Source organism: Malaclemys terrapin, chromosome 2, assembly GCF_027887155.1.
Source record: "Malaclemys terrapin pileata isolate rMalTer1 chromosome 2, rMalTer1.hap1, whole genome shotgun sequence".
Classification (NCBI taxonomy): Eukaryota; Metazoa; Chordata; order Testudines; family Emydidae; genus Malaclemys; species Malaclemys terrapin.
In genome coordinates, this window is record NC_071506.1 from 211,287,572 (window position 1) to 211,307,953 (window position 20,382).

Consider the following 20,382-nt stretch of genomic DNA (forward strand, 5'->3'; position numbering starts at 1 on the left):
ATCTGGTCACCCTAAACAGCAGAGAATTGGGCCTATTATCTGTAATAAATGCTGATGTAAAGGGACAAATTCCCAATTCTGTTGAGGATAAGTGACTGGAATGTATGATACATTAAGATTACTATAACCAAAGCCTGGTTTATGATGAATCTGGAATATTTATTTTTTGTGTCCTGTAATTATGTTTATATTACAATAAAAACAGAGTCCTTTTTGTCATCCTCCACACTTACAGAATTTCAGTTTAATAACTCTTTCAGAAAGCTAGTTTAACCACACATTATTGGGCTCAATGCAGGAACTTTTGGATGAAATTCAGTGGCCTGTACTATCCAGGTCAGATCAGCTGATCATAATGGTGCCTTCTGGACTTAAAAAAGAAAAATCCATAAATCTATAGTATTTTATTAGCATGACATGCTATATCAGTTTTGTCAAAACATAAAAAAGACAGGAAGCCAGAGTCTCCGTCAGAGATACATGCTTCTGCCTGGAAGTGGTCTTCACTGTAGTTGGGGTTTTATCCTATCTCACCATTTGTCCTGACTGGCCATTTCTAATTGAGAGGCTGGGTGTTATCCAATCTGCCACTATCTCTGCTTTCTCTTAGGGTTATAAAGTTTTCCTTTGTTGCTTTTTGATGATAAGTCTTATAATTTCTAATAGTTTAAATGTGTTTTTGTCACTCTCCTGAGCATCTAGGAGCCTGACTGTTCCCAATGATATCAAGGAGAATTCTGTTTCTGTTTTCAGTGGAAGAAGGATCGGGCCTTTGGAAGGTCCAGTAAAAAAATCTCTTTGTTTCTATTCTTCTCTATGATATTAGATGCGCCATTATTTCTCTCTCAAACACCCGTCATGCCTTCTCCTCACATTCTTTCATCCACCCTCAACCTCATCTTCTCACTCACCCACCCCCAACTTCAGCCGAATTCTCTCATCCATCAGTCATCTCATGCAGCCCCTCATGCAGGGAGTCAAACTGCACTCTGCCAACCTCTTCTACAAACCAAGCTCAATCCATTTGAGATGCCAAAGTGAGATTCCCCTTTTCCTTTCTCTTTTCTACGTTTATTCAGAGCCCAACATAATGCAGCCCTAATTCTGATGGGTACTTTTGAGTGTTACCCTCATAGAAATATTTTTTTACTACCTTCTTGTGTGATTTGATCAGCATTGAAATATTTAACAACGTTGGCGTTTTAATTAGAATTCAGATTTAATATCCCACTGAGATGAATAATGGCAGCTCACATATCAAAGAGCCATTGCTTCAGGTAGTCAGTGCTGCATCACTTTATGCTCCAGTCATAGTTTCAAGGATTTTTTCACAATCTCCATGGCTAGGTGCTTAATATTTTGAAAGATCAGATTCCAGAACCCAAGATGGCAGCTTCCACGAAAGAAACACTGACTCATGAAAACCCATGAGCTGGATCCATTTGGCTGCTGCCCTCACCTCCTACCGTCCCTCACCCATCCTTGTCACATTCTCATCCCCCACCTAGTTCTTCTCACCCATTTCCCCAAACCCTTACACTCACCTTCTCGCCTCACAAACCCTCCCCGGTCAAGCTCTCCCCCTACCCCAAATCCATCCCTCTCTCCAAACCCTCATCCTCCAACCCAGCCCCACCTCAATCCCGCCCCTTCCAACCCACCCCTACCTCCAAACCCTCCTCCTCCAACCCACCCCACCCCAATCCCTCCCCTATCTCCAAACCCTCCTCCTGCAACCCACCCCCACCCCAATCCCTCCCCTTCAAACCCACCCCTATCTCCAAACCCTCCTCCTGCAACCCACCCCCACCCCAATCCCTCCCCTTCAAACCCACCCCTATCTCCAAACCCTCCTCCTCCTCCTCCAACCCACCCCTACCTCCAAACCCTCCTCCTCCAACCCACCCCCACTCCAATCCCTCCCCTTCAAACCCACCCCTATCTCCAAACCCTCCTCCTGCAACCCACCCCCACCCCAATCCCTCCCCTTCAAACCCACCCCTATCTTCAAACCCTCCTCCTCCTCCTCCAACCCACCCCTACCTCCAAACCCTCCTCCTCCAACCCACCCCCACCCCTCCCCTTCAAACCCACCCCTATCTCCAAACCCTCCTCCTCCTCCAACCCACCCCTACCTCCAAACCCTCCTCCTCCAACCCACCCCCACTCCAATCCCTCCCCTTCAAACCCACCCCTATCTCCAAACCCTCCTCCTCCTCCTCCAACCCACCCCCACTCCAATCCCTCCCCTTCAAACCCACCCCTACCTCCAAACCCTCCTCCTCCAACCCACCCCTACCTCCAAACCCTCCTCCTGCAACCCACCCCCACCCCAATCCCTCCCCTTCAAACCCACCCCTATCTTCAAACCCTCCTCCTCCTCCTCCAACCCACCCCTACCTCCAAACCCTCCTCCTCCGACCCACCCCACCCCAATCCCTCCCCTTCAAACCCACCCCTATCTCCAAACCCTCCTCCTGCAACCCACCCCCACCCCAATCCCTCCCCTTCAAACCCACCCCTATCTCCAAACCCTCCTCCTCCTCCTCCAACCCACCCCTATCTCCAAACCCTCCTCCTCCGACCCACCCCCACCCCTCCCCTTCAAACCCACCCCTATCTCCAAACCCTCCTCCTCCTCCTCCAACCCACCCCTACCTCCAAACCCTCCTCCTGCAACCCACCCCCACCCCAATCCCTCCCCTTCAAACCCACCCCTATCTCCAAACCCTCCTCCTCCTCCTCCAACCCACCCCTACCTCCAAACCCTCCTCCTCCGACCCACCCCACCCCAATCCCTCCCCTTCAAACCCACCCCTATCTCCAAACCCTCCTCCTCCTCCTCCAACCCACCCCTACCTCCAAACCCTCCTCCTCCAACCCACCCCCACTCCAATCCCTCCCCTTCAAACCCACCCCTATCTCCAAACCCTCCTCCTCCTCCTCCAACCCACCCCTACCTCCAAACCCTCCTCCTCCAACCCACCCCCACCACTCCCCTTCAAACCCACCCCTATCTCCAAACCCTCCTCCTCCTCCAACCCACGCCCACCCCTACCTCCAAACCCTCCTCCTCCAACCCATCCCCACCCCAATCCCTCCCCTTCAAACCCACCCCTATCTCCAAACCCTCCTCTTGCAACCCACCCCCACCCCAATCCCTCCCCTTCAAACCCACCCCTATCTCCAAACCCTCCTCCTCCTCCTCCAACCCACCCCCACCTCCAAACCCTCCTCCTCCAACCCACCCCCACTCCAATCCCTCCCCTTCAAACCCACCCCTATCTCCAAACCCTCCTCCTCCTCCAACCCACCCCTACCTCCAAACCCTCCTCCTCCAACCCACTCCCACCCCTCCCCTTCAAACCCACCCCTATCTCCAAACCCTCCTCCTCCTCCTCCAACCCACCCCTACCTCCAAACCCTCCTCCTCCTCCTCCAACCCACCCCTACCTCCAAACCCTCCTCCTCCAACCCACCCCCACCCCAATCCCTCCCCTTCAAACCCACCCCTATCTCCAAACCCTCCTCCTCCTCCAACCCACCCCTACCTCCAAACCCTCCTCCTCCAACCCACCCCCACCCCTCCCCTTCAAACCCACCCCTACCTCCAAACCCTCCTCCTCCTCCTCCAACCCACCCCTACCTCCAAACCCTCCTCCTCCAACCCACCCCCACCCCAATCCCTCCCCTTCAAACCCACCCCTACCTCCAAACCCTCCTCCTCCAACCCACCCCCACCCCAATCCCTCCCCTTCAAACCCACCCCTATCTCCAAACCCTCCTCCTCCTCCTCCAACCCACCCCTACCTCCAAACCCTCCTCCTCCGACCCATCCCACCCCAATCCCTCCCCTTCAAACCCACCCCTATCTCCAAACCCTCCTCCTCCTCCTCCAACCCACCCCTACCTCCAAACCCTCCTCCTCCAACCCACCCCCACTCCAATCCCTCCCCTTCAAACCCACCCCTATCTCCAAACCCTCCTCCTCCTCCTCCAACCCACCCCCACTCCAATCCCTCCCCTTCAAACCCACCCCTACCTCCAAACCCTCCTCCTCCTCCTCCAACCCACCCCTACCTCCAAACCCTCCTCCTGCAACCCACCCCCACCCCAATCCCTCCCCTTCAAACCCACCCCTATCTTCAAACCCTCCTCCTCCTCCTCCAACCCACCCCTACCTCCAAACCCTCCTCCTCCGACCCACCCCACCCCAATCCCTCCCCTTCAAACCCACCCCTATCTCCAAACCCTCCTCCTGCAACCCACCCCCACCCCAATCCCTCCCCTTCAAACCCACCCCTATCTCCAAACCCTCCTCCTCCTCCTCCAACCCACCCCTATCTCCAAACCCTCCTCCTCCGACCCACCCCCACCCCTCCCCTTCAAACCCACCCCTATCTCCAAACCCTCCTCCTCCTCCTCCAACCCACCCCTACCTCCAAACCCTCCTCCTCCGACCCACCCCACCCCAATCCCTCCCCTTCAAACCCACCCCTATCTCCAAACCCTCCTCCTCCTCCTCCAACCCACCCCTACCTCCAAACCCTCCTCCTCCAACCCATCCCCACCCCCACCCCTCCCCTTCAAACCCACCCCTATCTCCAAACCCTCCTCCTCCTCCAACCCACCCCTACCTCCAAACCCTCCTCCTCCAACCCATCCCCACCCCCACCCCTCCCCTTCAAACCCACCCCTATCTCCAAACCCTCCTCCTGCAACCCACCCCCACCCCAATCCCTCCCCTTCAAACCCACCCCTATCTCCAAACCCTCCTCCTCCTCCTCCAACCCACCCCTATCTCCAAACCCTCCTCCTCCGACCCACCCCCACCCCTCCCCTTCAAACCCACCCCTATCTCCAAACCCTCCTCCTCCTCCTCCAACCCACCCCTATCTCCAAACCCTCCTCCTCCGACCCACCCCCACCCCTCCCCTTCAAACCCACCCCTACCTCCAAACCCTCCTCCTCCAACCCACCCCCACCCCAATCCCTCCCCTTCAAACCCACCCCTATCTCCAAACCCTCCTCCTCCTCCTCCAACCCACCCCTACCTCCAAACCCTCCTCCTCCGACCCACCCCTCCAAATCTTCCCCTACCTTCAGACTCACCCCCGCAAGCCCGGCCCGGCCCGGCCCTAGCCGATCCTTTCCCCACCCTCAAGCTCCCCCCGGCCCTGTCCCTCCCCGACCCGCGACGCCCCCTTAGCCAGGGCGTGACGGCAAGACGGTGGCCCCTCCCTCCGGCGCATGCGCAGCGGCGACCCTTTCTCTGTGCCGGTTGCCCCTCCCTGGCCCCGCCCCCAGGTCTCGGGAGCCGCCGGCCGTTGTTGTCAGTGCGTCGCGCTCGGAGTCGCCGCAGCGGCAGGAGCCGGGGACGGAGCAGGCGGGCGACGCCGGGCGCGGGACACGCAGAGCAGGACGCGGGCACAGGTCGAGCTGCTCCCGCCGCTGTTTCGCTGCCCCGCCTGGGCCCCGCTTCTCCCGGGGGCGCCTCCAGCTCCCAGCGGGGTCGCGGCCGGTGACAGGGGCAGACGCCGCTGCCCATGTGGGGGGTGGCGTCCGGAGGAGCCGCTGCTGCGGGGGTACGTTACTGGCGCGGCGCGGGGGGTCGGTGTCCCGGGGCTCCCGGCCCGGCTGGGCTGGCGGAAAAGTAGGAGACCGTTCCCCGGGTCCGGCCTGCCCGCCGGGGCCCTGGCTCCCTCCCGGCCGGGCAATGGCGGCCTCGCCCCGGGGAGGCTGCGGGGCCCAGTGGCGGGGCAGTTCCCTGCGCCTGAAGGTCGGTGCTGCCCGGGCTGCGGGAGCCACATCTCGTGTCTCCTTCTCCCGGCTTAGGCCGGCCGGGTGAGGGTTGGTGCGGGGCTGGAAGTGCCTGGGCAGGCGGGTGTGTGACACGACGACTCCCCCGTCCCGCCGCGCGTGTGTGTGTGACACGGTGAGCCCCCCCCGTCTCCGCGCACGCGTGTGTGTGACACGGCGACCCTCCCCTTTTCTCCCGCGCGTGTGTCATTTGTGGTACTATCAAAATCCAAACACGGGCAAAGCAGGCTCTAAGGGAAGGAAGTGAGGTGGAGTTCATCCTCACCCCTCGCAACCTGTGGAGGGCAGGGACACCTATCGCGGTTTGCCTGTTCTATGTTTTGTCTTAAAAGGGTGAAATCTTTTTAGCTAGAGAAATCCGTAAACCATAACCCTAGCCACATTTTTGGGGGATGATACTGCCTCTTACTCTTTCAAACCAGAGGCATAGCCAACAGGTTTGTTCAGAGCATGAGCTGGCATTCTTTCTTTGCTTAGAGGGAGTACCTCTGACAGACAGACAAACTGTAGGTGTCTCTTATCCTTTGTCAACAGGTGTATAGTCATGCCAATAATATTATTTCATTGAACTGCTGTTTCCAGGTTACTATAGAAATTAATTTGGCAAGTAGCCCTGTCCTGGAGAATGGCTTTTATGGATCTTAGTGGCTAGGTTCTGACACCTAGAAGCCACCCCACTAACTACATCCATCCATGAAATGTGTCTTTTAAAATCTATTTTATTGATTTCAGTTATTCATGAAGTCCTAGGGTAACTATGGTAAAATCCATGGTATCTTGAACATTGTGTGCAATTCTGATTGTCCCATCTCAAAAAGATGTATTAGAATTAGAAAATGTTGCCCTTCTCTTGTACAAAAACTATTATGGGTATGGAACAGTTTTTGTATGAGGAGAGATTAAAAAGACTGGGACTGTTCAGCTTAGAAAAGAGATGACTAAGGCTATGTCTACAATTACAAGCACAGCTGTAAGATCACTCATGCAGTTGTGTTATGACGACAGGAGAGAGTTCTCCCGTCGACATAATAAAACCAGCTCAACAAGCGGCGGTAGCTGTGTCTGCAGAAGAGTGTCTTCTTCTGATGTAGCACTGTGCACACGAGCACTTATGCCGGCAAAATTTATGAGGCTCAGGGGGTTGTTTTTTTTCACACCACTGAGCGACAAAAGTTTTGCTGACATAAGTGCTAGTGTAGACATTGCCTAAGGGGAGGGGATATGATAGAGGTCTATAAAATCATGAATGGTGTGGAGGAAGTGAATAGGGAAGTGTTGTTTATCCCTTCACATAAAGGGAAAAATTCTGTAGTGACCTGAGGGATGTTGGAGACAAACCTGACTTATCTCCAACTGGATTTTTTTACTGGTACATATTTATAACTAGAGCATCTGTGGAAAGGTGCTTTCTGCACACACAAAGGTTGCCGAAGGGAGAAAGGTTTAAATTGGAGTATAAAAATGTTTGCTCATTACTGGGCAATTTTACATCCGTCCTCCCACTCTGTGCATCCTGTTGGAACTCAAGTGACTTCCTCAGTGGTACCAGAGCAGTTCCTGAAACAATAGAAGTGTGATCTAAGACTTATAGCCATCTACTAGTGTGAATAAATTGCATCCAAATGATGTGAGTAGAGATTTGTTTATGCCATCTCTCTGTGGTGTACCTGCTACTTAGTCGTATAGGTTGCTACATTTTTGTTTTTGAACATTTTTATGGGGAATGCTTTTAGACCTCCAGAGGCACTTTTTTCCTGTTTAGGGGGAGGAAGAAAATAAGAATCTTAGGTCTGGTCTACACTACCCGCCTGAATCGGCGGGTAGAAATCGACCTCTCGGGGATCGATTTATCGCGTCCCAACGGGACGCGACAATCGATCCCCGAATCAGCGCTCTAACTCCACCAGCGGAGGTGGTAGTAAGCGCCGCCGACAAAAAGCCGCAGAAGTCGATTTTGCCGCCGTCCTCACAACGGGGTAAGTCGGCTGCGATACGTCGAATTCAGCTACGCTATTCACGTAGCTGAATTTGCGTATCTTAAATCGACTCCCCGCTGTAGTGTAGATGTACCCTTAGTAAAGTGGAATTTAAAGATGTGTGTTGAGACTGATTTATAGATTATAAAAGGGTTAAGCGCGTCTTGCAAGAAGTGTGCCACCAAGGAATTGATTACTACTGAAATATTGTTGAAATCAGCTGAATTTTTGTTTTACGTAATGTGCTCCAATTGTCAACTACTGGGACTGAGGAGTCAATTGATTGTAGTGAGTAGCAATGACTGTTAGTTCTTGTAGGACTTGAAACAGATCAAACATTAAAATACTGTGCAGTAACATATGAGTCCTCAGAGCTGTGAACAAAGCCAGAGAAGACCAGATTTGACATTTCAGATGTATTTAAGGTAATAAAAAGCTGGAAATCTTAAAACAAACAACCCCCACACCCTACCTGTATTCTTTGTATAACATAAAGAAGCTTAAAAAAAAAAAAGTACAGACCCAATTTATTTCCTTAGTATGGTGGGTGACATAAATTACATTTCAGTCTTAGTGATATTCCTTATATTTCAATGCTGTTAGAACTGAAGTGAACTTTTTAAGTGTGCCCAGTGTAGGTGACTTAATGCTTTCTTTTTTGTCTGGTTGTGCAGTAGATCAAACAGTTTAAATTCTGGTAACTGAAGTGAATGCAATGTGAAGACATATTGGTACATCATTTTTAAGCTGGATATGTGCATTTATTATACTGAAACCTCTAATCCTCACCTTTCTCTCCAGTCTATTCATAATGTTACAAAGAGAATCTTTTTCACACACTGCTCTGACCACCTCATCTTCTTTTCAAATCCCTCTAACTTCCTGCCTTCTGAATCAGGTTTAAACAGCCCTTCTCCAGTCTACATCTTCATTTGAATCTTGCTCTCTTCACTCTTCCAACACCTTGTGTCTGACCACTTTCTCTTCATCCTTCTTGCTTTCTTGCCTCTCTTTCTATGCTATCCCTTATGACTAGTATATCCTTGCTGTCATGGTGCAGCAAGCTTCCTCTCTTTCATATATGTCCTCAAAACACACTTCTTCCATGACACTTGCCAGTAATACCCCCAACTGTCCCGCACTCCAAGAAATACCCGGATTATTATGGCATTATTAATTATAATAATTAATTTTAAAACTTTTTTGCTGTACTGCTGCGTATCCAATCAACAGGTGGCTTGTGTTATTTTAGAGGGTAAGTTCCGGGGGGCAGGGACATGTCCTTCTGTATATTCTGTACAGAGCGGAACTTACTGTGTGCAGCAAATAAATAAATACTATAAGGTAAATTAACAACTTAAGTGGTGGTGCACTAGTATGTTACATTTCTAGAGCCTTTCCAAATTACTTCTGAAATGTAATTGACATTGAAATGCAACCACATCTGTAGTGTAAAGTAGCTGCTGTTTAAAGAGCACATGACAGTAGTACACAGCATCTCAAGCATGTGAAAATTTGTGTATTCAGTTGAAATTTCAGAGAATACAGCTAAGTCAGAATGTAGACATCCACACAGAAATCTGGCCAGGATGATAGGGTTGAGAACCCTGTTGCAAAAAGAAGGTGGCATGCAGTCTTTACTAATCACTAATGGACAAGATCTCACTTTCATCTTAGACTGCATCTCTCAACTTCACAGTGAATGCTATTACCATGATGGGGCACTGGTATTATATGAAGTTGTATGGAAAAGTTTCTATTTATTGATTCACGAACATGACTCCTGCATCATCCTGTGATTTCTTCAGCAGTCTCACATCCCATTAGTGACCAGGCATAACCACGTTTATCTTGAGATATAAGATTACAGCTCAGGATTTTATGGCTGCAGTTCATATATATTAAGGAATGATAAATTTCAGTTTTCTGCCAATTCTTAAGTAACTTAAGATGTTAGTAATGAAGGTGTAGTATAGAAGCTGAGTAACTGGGTGGGGAAGAACAGTGTTATTGAACTTTAAGGAAAAGCAGTTTTTGGCTACCGGTCTCAGTGGGAAGGTTCCAGTATTATAAAGGCATATGTGTCCAAGCCAAGTTGGTATTCTGAACATTTATGGTATCAGACATTTATTAAACCAGTGATGCTCTAGGATTTAGTTCACAAGCATACCGTGGAAATCTTACTTTAAGAGGTGACGTGGTTTACAATAGGTTTTATACGTACTTGTCTCCGTATTCAGACATGGAACAGCATTTAACACTTCTACCTCAGTCCATGTGGGTAAAAAAAAATCTTGATTTGTGCTTGTTTATTAATGTTACTTTTGTCTGAGTGTGCTTACAATAATGGATTAATCTCATTTGATTTTTTAAAAAAAATTGATCCAAAGTATCAGCTGAACATCTGTTAAAATGTTTTGAAGTCTTAAGTATTAGTATCTTTTATCTTTGTATATTCAACAAATATTTGCTAGCCTTCCAGTGGAGGGAAATAATGTTTTTTTTTTTTTTTTTTTTTTTTTTTTTAAATCTCTGTTTACCTAGGAGCGAGGGAAAAAAGAATGCAAAACTGGCATCAGTACCTGATATGGAAATATCATTAGACATTTGGAAAGGATGAAGAAAGTCTGAGACTTCAAGAACAAAAAACAAACCCAGATGATCTCTCTGAAAGGGGCACTGTCAAGGTTGGTGGAACCCAAATTTGATCAGTCTTTTCCTTCTGTTACAAAATCCTTGCAATTAACTTTCTCAAAATAAATGTTTGTGCTGCCATTCATGACCAGACCTACAATACTAAAGGATATGCATGTTGCAGAAGGGTAGACTTTCATCAGAGTAATACATCATTTCAAGCTTCCAAACAGTTATTATAAAATGATGGCTGGGGAGGATGAAGAGGGAAGATATTGAGGGATTTATAATTCTGAAGTTTAGGGGAAAATACTTGGATAATGCCAATTAATCTTCAAAACAAATCTTGGCTTGAGAAGATTATATGGTTTTATTTCTGGATTCAGGAAAGACTGACCAAAATGCTTGGTTTCTGGGCTGCTTCTTAGATTTGCTTTTTCTTTGTGGATGAATTGTTGTCAATTAATTGTTGGTTGGATTATGGGTAGCTGAGGTCTACTGTGGGTTTGTTGTGCTAGGGGAGAAGTTGTTTGCTGCTCTAGTGAGTATTATGGCATGCTGCAAAAATATGTTTGAGTGTGTGAACCATCAAAATGGATTTATTTTAGTACTATGAAGATTTGATATAACTGAAGAAACTTTATAACTAAGAATTTCTAGGTCTGCCTATTCACAAAATAATGGACCTTTATAATTACGCCATCCTGACTACCGTCTTGCTTTCTCCCCTGCTGTTACTTTTGCAATTACTATCTTAAGAGGTAGTATTAGATGTTAGCAGTTTACACCATCAATGCTTTATTTTTTTGGAAAGCTTTCCAACCCTTCACTATAAAAGTCTGTGATAAATCTGTCAAAATTGAAGGTGTGGTTGGAAAACAAATTATGATCAGAATCGTGGGTATTTTCTGGTTAACTTTTTCACCACACACAGGGTGTATAAATGAAGGATGTAAACTGCTGGAAGTTGAGATTCCCAGCTTTCCATTGGTGGTATGACATTTGTTTCTAGCTGTGGTGGTCCATAAGATATCAAACCTTAATGTTTTCTAGATTGGGTGACCAGTGAAATACAGTGGTGGTGCTTGACTAGGAAAGAACCTAACAATTCTGAGACTTGCAGAATTTTCATTCTTTGCTGTTTAAATATAAGACTACAGCACATCATGTGCCTAGCTTTGGTACTTGGAATTCTCTTCCCAAACCATTTGTATAAAGGGGGCTGGGTAGCAATGATATTAACTGATGTGCCCCTCCCTCTGTTGATTCCATGTGCTATTAAAAATATATTGGTGATCAGTGAGATCATGAAGAGTTGGACACTTCCCTTGTTACATCTAATCTGATTTAGTTCCCTGTGGTTGACTTTTGAATCAGATTTCACCCGTTATTTCTTACAGTACCTGAGGGAAGCCACTTTTGGGATGGAGTTGGCCATTTCAATGGCCAAAGGTGAAAGAGTGTTTCAATCAATTGGCTAAAAATCTCTATTTAATCTTCCATCTTTGTGCCCCGTTAATATATGTTGGGCTACACATAGTGGTCTTCCTGAACCCTCTATATCAGAGATACCTTTATTTCCATCCCTTTTACCCACTGAAAAATACCTTCTAATGCTGTTACTTTTAGACTGAAATAAAAACTAAATACATAACAGAACCTGCAGGATGGTTCTCCAGTTTTTCAAAAACACTTGCAATCAGGAACATCTATTGGATGATATGTTTGACAGTCCTCTCTATTTCCAGTCAAAACTGGGTTTTGTTCAGCAAAAAATCCCTCATAATTAAACATTAGCTTTGCATTTATACCACTTTAACCAAATAAACGTAAGTCATATTTTCTCTTGAGCTATCTTGAAAGCCATGTTTTGACCAAGTATATTTTTTGTGTCCCAGTTAAGTACAGAAAATAAGACTTAATGGAAATGGATAATGCTTTCCATTAGCAGATAACAAAGCACTTTACAAAGGAGTTAAGTCTCATCCCCATTTTACAGATGGAGAAACTGAGGTATACAGTGGTGAAGTGACTTGGCCAAGGTCACCCAGCAGGCAAGTGGTAGAGCTGAGAATAGAATAGAGATCTCCTGAGTCCCATTCGAGTGCTCTTTAAAAGCATTAATGAAAGAATAGTAATTGAATTTTTCAAGCTTAGAATACTTGAAATTTTGGTGATATTTCTGTATTATAATAAATAATTGTGTGCTTGTTGGCTACTAATGAATACTTTTCTTTTCCTCTCAAACCTTGTTAAGTTTACGGTTGATGTTCTATGTTTCAATTTTCTAAGACTTAGTTTAAAAACATAGATTAAAAAGGTTGCCATCAGTTAGGAATGCATGACTTTAGATTAAGTTCACAATTTTGGGGGAATCTATTGCTGGATTTGCAACTCAGTTCTAGCTTACCTGTTGTGTAAAAATGGCAAACAAAAATGCAGCATTAATATGGAAAGTCTTTGTTCTTCTTCGAGTGCTTGTTCATGTCGATTCCAATCGATGGCCAGAAGATTTTTCCCTTAGCAGCATCCGTCGGGTTGGCCTGGGCACCCCCTGGAGTTGTGCCCTCATGGCGCCTAATATATAGCCCTGCTGACCCGCCGCCCCTTCAGTTCCTTCTTACCTCCAGTGATGGTGGTTGGAACTTACCTTGGCTCTTGCTCAGCAAGTTTCTTTGTTATTCCATGTATATATAGATTCTAGGACTGGAAGGGACCTCGAGAGGTCATCAAGTCCAGTCCCCTGCCCTCATGGCAGGACCAAATTCTGTCTAGACCATCCCTGATAGACATTTATCTAACCTGCTCTTAAATATCTCCAGAGATGGAGATTCCACAACCTCCCTAGGCAATCCACTTCAGTGTCAAACCACCCTGATAGTTAGGAACTTTTTCCTAATGTCCAACCCAAACCTCCCCCGCTGCAGCCTAAGCCCATTGCCTCTTGTTCTATCCTTAGAGGCTAAGGTGAACAAGTTTTCTCCCTCCTCCTTATGACACCCTTTTAGATACCTGAAAACTGCTATCATGTCCCCTCTCAGTCTTTTTTTTCCCAAACTAAACGAACCCAATTCTTTCAGCCTTCCTTCATAGGTCATGTTCTCAAGACCTTTAATCATTCTTGTTGCTCTTCTCTGGACCCTCTCCAATTTCTCCACATCTTTCTTGAAATGCGGTGCCCAGAACTGGACACAATACTCCAGTTGAGGCCTAACCAGAGCAGAGTAGAGCGGAAGAATGACTTCTCGTGTCTTGCTCACAACACACCTGTTAATACATCCCAGAATCATCTTTGCTTTTTGTGCAACAGCATTACACGGTTGACTCATATTTAGCTTGTGGTCCACTATAACCCCTAGATCCCTTTCTGCCGTACTCCTTTCTAGACAGTCTCTTCCCATTCTGTATGTGTGAAACTGATTTTTCCTTCCTAAGTGGAGCACTTTGCATTTGTCTTTGTTAAACTTCATCCTGTTTAACTCAGACCATTTCTCCAATTTGTCCAGATCATTTTGAATTATGACCCTGTCCTCCAAAGTAGTTGCAATCCCTCCCAGTTTGGTATCATCTGCAAACTTAACAAGTGTACTTTCTATGCCAATATCTAAGTCGTTAATGAAGATATTGAACAGAGCCGGTCCCAAAACAGACCCCTGCGGAACTCCACTCGTTATGCCTTTCAAGCAGGATTGGGAACCATTAATAACAACTCTCAGAGTACGGTTATCCAGCCAGTTATGCACCCACCTTATAGTAGCCCCATCTAAATTGTATTTGCCTAGTTTATCAATAAGAATATCCTGCGAGACCATATCAAATGCCTTACTAAAGTCTAGGTATACCACATCCACAGCTTCTCCCTTATTCACAAGACTCGTTATCCTGTCAAAGAAAGCTATCAGATTGGTTTGACACGATTTGTTCTTTACAAATCCATGCTGGCTATTCCCTATCACCTTACCACCTTCCAAGTGTTTGCAGATGATTTCCTTAATTACTTGCTCCATTATCTTCCCTGGCACAGAAGTTAAACTAACTGGTCTGTAGTTTCCTGGGTTGTTTTTATTTCCCTTTTCCTAGATGGGCACTATATTTGCCCTTTTCCAGTCTTCTGGAATCTCTCCTGTCTCCCATGATTTTCCAAAGATAATAGCTAGAGGCTCAGATACCTCCTCTATTAGCTCCTTGAGTATTCTAGGATGCATTTAATCAGGCCCTGGTGACTTGCAGGCATCTAACTTTTCTGAGTAATTTTTAACTTGTTCTTTTTTTATTTTATCTGCTTAACCTACCCCCTTCCCATTAGCATTCACTATGTTAGGCATTCCTTCAGACTTCTCAGTGAAGACCGAAACAAAGAAGTCATTAAGCATCTCTGCCATTTCCAAGTTTCCTGTTACTGTTTCTCCCTCTTCACTGAGCAGTGGGCCTACCCTGTCTTTGGTCTTCCTCTTGCTTCTAATGTATTGATAAAAAGTCTTCTTGTTTCCCTTTATTCCTGTAGCTAATTTGAGCTCATTTTGTGCCTTTGCCTTTCTAATCTTGCCCCTTCATTCCTGTGTTGTTTGCCTATATTTTTCCTTTGTAATCTATCCTAGTTTCCGTTTTTTATATGACTCCTTTTTATTTTTTAGATCATGCAAGATCTCATGGTTAAGCCAAGGTGGTCTTTCCTAACCAGCAGAATAGCTTGCTTTTGGGCCCTTAATAGTGTCCCTTTGAAAAACTGCCAACTCTCCTCAGTTGTTTTCCCCCTCAGTCTTGATTTCCATGGGACCTTACCTATCAGCTCTCTGAGCTTACCAAAATCCACCTTCCTGAAATCCATTGTCTCTATTTTGCTGTACTCCCTTCTACCTTTCCTTAGAATTGCAGACTCTATGATTTCATGATCACTTTTCACCCAAGCTGTCTTCTACTTTCAAATTCTCAATGAGTTCCTCCCTATTTGTTAAAATCAAGTCTAGAACAGCTTTCCCCCTAGTAGCTTTTTTCAACCTTCTGAAATAAAAAGTTGTCTGCAATGCAGTCCAAGAATTTATTGGATAGTCTGTGCCCCGCTGTGTTTTTTTCCCAACATATATTTGGATAGTTGAAGTCCCCCATCACCACCAAATCTTGGGCTTTGGATGATTTTGTTAGTTGTTTAAAAAAAGCCTCATCTACCTCTTCCACCTGATTAGGTGGCCTAGTAGACTCCTAGCATGACATCACCCTTGTTTTTCTCCCTTTTAGCCTAACCCAGAGACTCTCAACCCTTCCATCTCCTATGTCCATCTCCACCTCAGTCCAAGTGTGTACATTTTTAATATATAAGGCAACACCTTCTCCCCTTTTCCCCTGTCTATCCTTCCTGAGCAAGCTGTACCCATCCACACCAACATTCCAATCGTGTATTATCCCACCAAGTTTAATGATGCCAACAATGTCATAGTTGTATTTATTTATTAGCACTTCCAGTTCTTCCTGCTTATTCCCCATATTTCTCGCATTTGTATATAGGCATCTAAGATACTGTCCAAATAGGGTCTTTCCCCTCCTTGAAAGGGGGAGGGATAGCTCAGTGGGGGGAGGGATAGCTCAGTGGTTTCAGCATTGGCCTGCTAAACCCAGGGTTGTGAGTTCAATCCTTGAGGGGGCAACTTCAGGATCTGAGGCAAAATCAGTACTTGGTCCTGCTAGTGAAGGCAGGGGGCTGGACTTGATGACCTTTCAAGGTCCTTCCAGTTCTAGGAGATAGGATGATATCTCCATTTAAAAAAAAAAAAAAAAAAAAAAAGAAAGGTGAACGCCATCTCTGCCTAGCAGTCCTTCCTTGAGTAGCATCCCGTGGTTGAGGAAGCCAAATTATATATAATTAGTTAGTTGTTGGTAGTACTCCAGTTAGTTTAGTATAATATAGTAGGTGGTGGGTAGGGGTTCCCCCCTTCCCAATCCGCCCCGGCGCCGTGGCATGCTGCGGTCCCCAGGATTTAAGAACTGTGTGGCTTGTGCCAAGCGCATGCCTAAGAGTGATCTGCACTCGTTGTGTCTTAAGTGCCTGGGGGAGACCCATCAAAAAAATCGTTGCAAGGTCTGCCGCGAGTTCCACCCGAGAACACTTAAAGAAATGGAACAGCGGCTAAAGGTGATCCTCATGGAGGCAGCCTTATGCCCTCATTCCGACCCGGGCTCAAGAGACCCAACCCCTACGTCGTCTTCCTCGATATGGAGTGCCGAAGGCGCCGAGGAAGGACTTCCCCAGGGACGCTCGGCACCGACACAGCTCCTCACGGGGCCAGTCTGGTAGTAGGCACTGCTTCCACTTGCTGGTGCCTCAAAACAAGAAAAAGCCAGACGACTGTTCTCCTCTGGCTAAGCGTCGAAGTGCGACCCCAGGTGGGCCACTCCTCGGCGTCTCCTTCCGGGGCCCTGTCGACTCCTGTCCAGGTGAGGCAGTCGAGTCTGGCCCTACCTTGATCTCTGGCGCCTAAGCAGCATCAGCAGCTCCCGTCCACGCTGGAACCGTAAAAGGTCTCCAGAGATCTCCTCCACCTGATGGCACCATTCTCGCCTGCCAGGGAGGAACCCTCAGCGCCGACGGAGCCCCCGTCCTCCGGTGCACTCTAAGGGAAAGCTGGCTATGATGTTGAAGCGCTCCCCTTTGCCTTGTCCACCAGCACCTACACGCTGCCGCCTTCCGCTGTGCATATGCATATGCACCTGGCACCTATAGTCCTGACGCCTTTGCCTCCAGGCCCGTCGTCGACTCAGTCACCGTGCTTGACTCCGACTTAGGCACTGGCCTTCGCGACGGCGACACATCCATCTCCCATGCCTGCACCATTGTTGATGTCGACCTTGATGCAGGCACCTACAGCCCAGGTGCTGATGTTGGCACCTGGCCTCCGGAACCCGGCAGTTCCTGTGAGCGTGCCAATGCAGCTCCTTCCCTTGAGACTGATGCTGACATTGACTACGACGCCTCCGGCACCGCCTCTGGCCCGGCACCACCTCCTCCAACACTGCCCTGGGAGTCACATGATCCATCAGGGGCAGATGGCAGTGAGCTTCCACCACCGGCACTCGCTTCCTTCTCCTTGTTGCCGGACGAAGCGTTGGCAGGGACGTCCATAGCTCCTGCGTTAGAGGACAATAGAGTTGTACAGCAGTTGCTCCGCAGGGCTACCCAAAGTTTGGGCATCAAGGCCGAGGAGGTGGTTGAGGACACGGATCCCATGGTGGACATCCTAGTACCCTTGGGGCCTTCACGGGTAGCGTTACCCCTCATAAAAACGGTGGTGGACACCACCAGGACTCTATGGCAGACTCCCTGCCACCCACTGCCAAACGCAATGAGCGCTGGTATTTCGTCCCTTCCAGAGGCTTTGAGTATCTCTACTCCCATCCGCTGTTGGACTCGCTGGTCCTCGATGCGGCTAACCAGCGGGAGAGAAAAGGTTTCCAAGTTCCTTCCCCAAAACTAAACACTTGGACCTCGTGGGCAGAAAAATCTATTTCACTGGTGGTTTACAACTCTTTATTGTGAACCAGCAGGTCATTGTGAGCTGGTACTCTGTACTCTTATAATACCTGTGCTTCCATGGCTTAGTTCACAAAGCTTGTCCCTTCGGAGTCTCGGTCAGAGTTCACCACTTTGGTGGAAGAAGGGAAATTTAGTCTCCCATTCTTCACTGCAGGCAGCCTTAGATGCTGCCACAAGAGTCATGGCGACAGGGGTGGCTATGCGGCGGGGGGCCTGGTTGCAAGTCTCAGGGTTACCCTACGAAGTCCAACAAACAATTCAGGACCTCCCGTTTGAGGGTGAGACTCTGTTTTCAGAGAAGATGGACAAACTGCTCCACAGCCTAAAAGATTCCCGAGCCACCCTTACATGCTTGGGCTTGCATACCCCTGCCACACAGCAGAGACACTTCCACCCACAACATCCTCAAAGTTTGCAGCAGCAGAACCGCCAGGACAACTCTAGGAGGAGGAACCGGAGTGGTAGGAGAAGGCAACATCCCTCCGCTAATCAAGGCCAGGCAAAACTGCCCTCTGGCCATAAACTGGCTTTTTGAAGGTGCAGTCGAGGATGGCGCACCAGACCAGAGACTGGATTCACCCCTCCTTACCTTTTCCTCCTGACTATCCCCTTTCTACCGTGCATGGTCCCGTATAACTTCGGACTGCTGGGTGCTTCGCATGGTAGAGAGGGGATACTCCATCCAATTCTGTGCCCTTCCACCCTATTTCCCCGTCCCTCTTCAGGGACCCTTCTCACGAGTAACTTCTCATTCAGGAGGTGCAGTCGTTCTTAGCATTAAGGGCGGTGGAGGAGATTCCATTGGAACACAGGGGTGAAGGTTTCTATTCCTGCTATTTCTTAATACCGAAGGCCTAAGGCCTATCCACGACCTGTGCAACCTCAACAAGTTTGTGAGGAAACTCAGGTTCCGCATGGTCTCCCTGACCCCCGTTATCCCTTCACTGGATCCAGCAGACTGGTATGCTGTCCTCGACTTGAAGGATGCGTATTTTCACATAGCGATTGAGCACAACCACAGAAAGTTCCTCAGGTTTGTGGTCAATGGTTCCCATTACCAATTACTGTCCTCCCTTTCAGCCTGTCAGCAGCACCTTGAGTCTTCAAGTGCATGGCAGTCATCGCCGCCTTTCTGTGGAAACATCAGATACAGGTGTTCCCATACCTCGCTGACTGGCTGATCAGAGGCCGATCCAGGGCTCAGCTGGAAGCTCAGGTGGCATTCATCAGAGCCACTTTCAAGAATCTAGGCCTCCTACTGAATGAAACAAAATCGACTCTGTCCCCGGTCCAGAGGATAGAGTTCATAGGGGTGGTTCTGGACTCAACCCAAGCCAGAGCATTCCTCCCACAGGCAAGATTCCAGGCCCTCGACGCCATGATCCAGGGACTCAAGCACTTCCCCACCACCACCTCAAGAAATTGTCTCAAACTTCTCAGCCACATGGCGGCCTGTACGTACGTGGTTTGGCACACCAGACTCAGGCTTCGGCCGCTTCAGTCGTAGCTTGCGTCAGTGTATAGACCTGTCAGGGACAGCTTGGACAGGACTGTGACCCTGCCTCACCTTATCCTTGACTTGCTGCTGTGGTGGACGGACGCTCAGCAGGTGTGCTCAGGAGTCCCCTTCGCTGCCCAACAACCATCCCTGATGCTAGTGATGGACGCGTCAGACTTGGGGTGGGGAGCTCATCTGGGGGACCACAGGACACAGGGCCTCTGGTCACAGACAGATCTCAGTCTTCATATCAATGTCAGGGAGCTCAGGGAGTGTCATGCCTAGTGTGTCAGTCATTCCGCCCGTATCTAGCAAGCCAGTGTGTATCGGTTGTGGCCGACAGTACGACCGCAATGTTCTATATCAACAAATGGGAGTGCACGCTTCTCTCCCCTGTGCCAGGAAGCCCTCAAGTTATAGGACTTCTGTATAGAGCACTCAGTTGATCTAAAGGAGTCGTACCTTCCAGGGGTCCAAAATGAGCTGGCGGACTGCCTCAGCAGATCTTTTCGCAGCCACGAGTGGTCCATTCGCCCGGACATTGCATCTTCGCTCTTCCAGAGGTGGGGCTGTCCCCTGATCGACCTCTTCGCCACACGATGCAACAGGAAGTGTCAGCAGTTCTGCTTCTTCCAGAATCAGTCTGAGCAGCACAGCGGATGTGTTCCTCCTCCATTATGGGGGACCGCTTCTGTACGCCTTCCCACCCGTACCGCTCGTCCACAAGATCCTACTTAAGATCAGCAGAGACCGGGCTCAGATCATTCTCCTAGCACCAGCCTGGCCTCACCAGCATTGGTACATGTCTCTCCTAGACTTATCAGTCAGACCCCTGATTACCCTGCTGCTCTTCCCTGACCACCTCACGCAGGATTGTGGGAGGCTCCAGCACCCGAACCTGCAGTTGCTGCATCTCACAGCCTGGAGGC

General features: G+C 48.3%; 1 protein-coding gene and 1 pseudogene across 1 annotated transcript in view; both read left to right on the forward strand.

The window, feature by feature from the left end:
• The first annotated feature begins 2,039 nt into the window (after positions 1-2,039).
• LOC128831315 (basic proline-rich protein-like) lies at positions 2,040-6,465 on the forward strand (annotated as a pseudogene).
• SNRK (SNF related kinase) overlaps positions 5,327-20,382 on the forward strand; it is an 88,912-nt gene continuing 73,856 nt past the window's right edge. The window contains exons 1-2 of the mRNA XM_054019856.1: positions 5,327-5,585; positions 10,341-10,483. The gene's annotated coding sequence lies outside the window, so the exon portion shown is untranslated. The remainder of the gene's footprint in view (positions 5,586-10,340; positions 10,484-20,382) is intronic.